Source organism: Sinocyclocheilus grahami, unplaced genomic scaffold, assembly GCF_001515645.1.
Source record: "Sinocyclocheilus grahami isolate Dianchi unplaced genomic scaffold, SAMN03320097.WGS_v1.1 scaffold1210.1, whole genome shotgun sequence".
Lineage (NCBI taxonomy): Eukaryota > Metazoa > Chordata > Actinopteri > Cypriniformes > Cyprinidae > Sinocyclocheilus > Sinocyclocheilus grahami.
In genome coordinates, this window is record NW_015506389.1 from 243,449 (window position 1) to 247,079 (window position 3,631).

Below are 3,631 nucleotides of genomic sequence, written 5' to 3' on the forward strand. Positions count from 1 at the left end.
AACAAACAGTGAGTATGCTATTGTTTATAAAGCTTTTATTCAAGAGTCACACTTAAGTATTTTGATATATCATTGGAACACAAATCTTATGGTGGTGACACAGTGTTGACAAATTTGGCATTTCTTTCACAAAACCAATGGAGTTCATGTAGTAGCCATTTTATTTGTTTCTGTTGATGCTAGATGCTAATGGAACCTGCTTCAGGAGAATACAATTATCTAAATATTTCAAATAATTTCCTCAGAAATTGGAAGATGGTGTTGACATATCATGGCTGTGACACAGGAAATATTAACATTAGGATTTAAATATTCTAAAACTAAAACTTAGCAGAGCCTGTCTGACACTGATGTACTCTGCCGAGGTGAACTGTAGCAAGGGGGTCCTTTAGAGTGACAGCTACCCCTGATACTTTACCCCTGATTTTATTACATTTTATTGAATGTCTGACGGTGTTGACAAAAAGTGGGGACGCAACTTTAAAATCGTATTAAACATGCATGTGTCATTAAAAAACAACCTTGCTTTGATAGGAGATATTATTAAGTGTTGCTTTTGATAAAACACGCTCTTTTTCATCATTGAAAAAAATTTTTTTATCCATTTTATTGCATATGAATGCTTGAACCCTTCTCTGTGGACACACTGTTTTAGATGTAGTGAGGACATTAAGAAACACAGATTTGGTATAATAATGAGAAAATTAAATTGAAGGTGATAATTGTGTTAAAATACATTCTATTATTAATCCCTCATGACCTTTAAAATTGAAAATATTTGTATTTTTTAAAGCTAATAGCAGTTACCCTTGCTGGACCCGTTTTGTCCTATGTCTCAAGAATGACTGCGCTGCATATTTCAGAGTCGGTGCTGCTGCTGCTGCTTTGTGTTCTGCCACTACCGGGGAAACAGTTCTATTTCTACCAAACGCACCACCTGCTGGCAGAGAATTAATGTGCATTTTAAATAAGCCTGTTGTTTTGTTCAGAGTTAAGACCAATGCTAAAATCGACCCATGTTTTTACCCTGCAAACACGCAGAGCTTTAAATGTGAACTGGTGGATCAGTAGGATGTGCGATTATATGGTCTGCGATAATATCATAATTGCAGTTTTAATGATGTGCGATTTTACATAGAGTATATCGCAAAAAACAAACAAAACACCTACAGAGTGCACGCATGCATTACGTGACGAAGCTTAGTATGTTAACATAGGTTAAAGTGCGCGTACGCATTTAGAATGCATTCTTTCACTGCATGAATCAGTCTATTAAAATGCATTTAGAATGATCACATAATTCAAGATATGGTGTTAGAAAATGTATATATTTATATAATTTAATATAGTTAATATCACATGAAGAGTGCCGTTCGCATGATTACAAATGTGATATTGATTTTATACAACAGTTCAATAAACAAGAAGTTAATATTAAGAGACTTACGTTTATTAGACACCATATTTCCTGCTTTTGCTCAATTTCGCGAACAAAAACAATTCCGAACACAGGCACAGCACTGTTTTGCGTCTCTGAGCAACATGACGGTGTTTCGTTCCTGAATGATTCAATCGTTTAATGATTCGGTTCAATCGCAATGACTCGCTTATTAACAGTGACTTACTGCCACTTACTGGCAGTTCTAACTTCACATTTAAAGTATCTTTTCATTTTTAAAATAATTTCAAACATCAGTTTTGAATGTCTTATGTTTAAAATATCAAAAAAATTATGCATTTGTCACTGCAGTATTCCATGTATTCCAAGTATTCCATGTCCCTCAGAGCTGCATTAACATGTGTAAATACATCTAAATGCCACTTCAGATGCAGCTTCTGTGTTTCCTCGGCATTGCAAAGATGAATTTTGTTGATTCTGATTTCATTTGCTTGGTAACAGCCCAAATGCAAGAATTTGACTCAAAAGATGATGCACACTTTTAAAAAAATGGCTTAAAGGTAAAAATGCCCATAAAACTTACTGAAAAAGATACATTTCTATCACTGCTGCAAACTGACCACATAGCATATGAAGAATATCAAAAAATACAGGAGTCGGCTTGTCCACGGTAGTCCTTAAGATATCAGCACAATAACACACTCAGCAAAATATCGTCTCATTATCGTTATCTATAAAATCCTGCTTTTTACAGTAATTTTACAGTTTAAAATGGTACTATAGACATCGCCCTACCCCGCTCATATGGTATTAATTTTATTTGTGCAGGTCTTAAAAGGTCTTAAATTTGAGCTTAAAAATCCTGCAGAAACCCTGTATAAGTAACTTTTAACATCAACGTTCTACTGACTATGAGTAACTTTGAAAGTGCATGTCAACTCATTCTATGAACCCTAACTTAACACCTACTAATGCTGTACTAATATGCTAATGAGAGTTAGTTGACATGTAGTTGCAACGTTACTTATTATTAAAGTTATTACAACGTCTAAAGTGCACTGTCAAAATAAAGTGTAAAACTGCAGCTTTTTGCAATGTAAATACTGAATCCAAGTGAAATCAGTTCACGTTTAATGCATATTGACACCAATAAAATTCCTGTAAAAATTTAACTTTATAGGCAAAACGGGCAATTTTAAAATTATTTGGTCACTAAATTTTAAGGTCCAGTTATTGCTATTAACTAACCATTAATTATGTTTTTTTTTTTTCCTCAATGAACTCCTAATTTGCTGCTTATTAATAGTAAGGTAGGCCTAGTTGTTAAGTTTAGGTATTGGGTAGGATTAAGGATGTAGAATATGGTCATGCAGAATATGTGCTTTAACAGCCAATATGTTAAAAATAGGCATGCTAATAAGCAACTAGTTAATAGTGAGAATTGGTCCCTATGATAAAGTGTTACCAATAATTTTCATACGTCATTGCTAATAGCCTCATGGGCAACGCACTGACATTTAGCACTGTTGCGCTTTGGGCGTCCCGAGTTTGAGTCCTGGCTCCTGGACCTTTCCCGATCCCATCCCTCCTCTCTCTTACTTTGCTTCCTGTCAACTAACTGTCCTATCATAATAAAGGCAAAAATAAAATGAACAAAATATTACATAAATATTGCACAATCCTGCCTGGGGCAGAGTAAGTTTTGATCGTGACTCTTATCATCAACCTCACACCCAATTCCTCAGTGAGTTAGACTTAGGTTATTCTCTCTCAGGACTGAATGGATATGTGCACATTAGAGAGGCTTGAAACAAACAACACAGAGTAACAATTAACGCATGCAGAGCGTAATAAAATCACCTGCTCCCTTTGGATCCTGCTCGGTTTCAACAGGTTCACATCAATACTTGCCATTTAAAACCAGCTAATAATTATTTGTAAGGATGCAAAATGATTCCACAGATTTTCAATTTCTAATTAGAAATGAAAAGCAGCCATTTATGCCTTTATACACTTCAGGCTAATTAAACATGTGGCAGCTGCTCATGATCTCCAGGGTCTGCAGGCGGCGGATCGTAAACACCAGGTCTCTCTCGGCCTTCCTGATCTCAGTGGATAGATGACGGGTGCAGAGGAGAACAAACAAATGAGCTGGAGTGCTTCGCAACAGAGCTGTTTTCTTTTCCTTGTTTCTGTGAAAACATCTAATAAATATTTGGCTTTCAGATTATT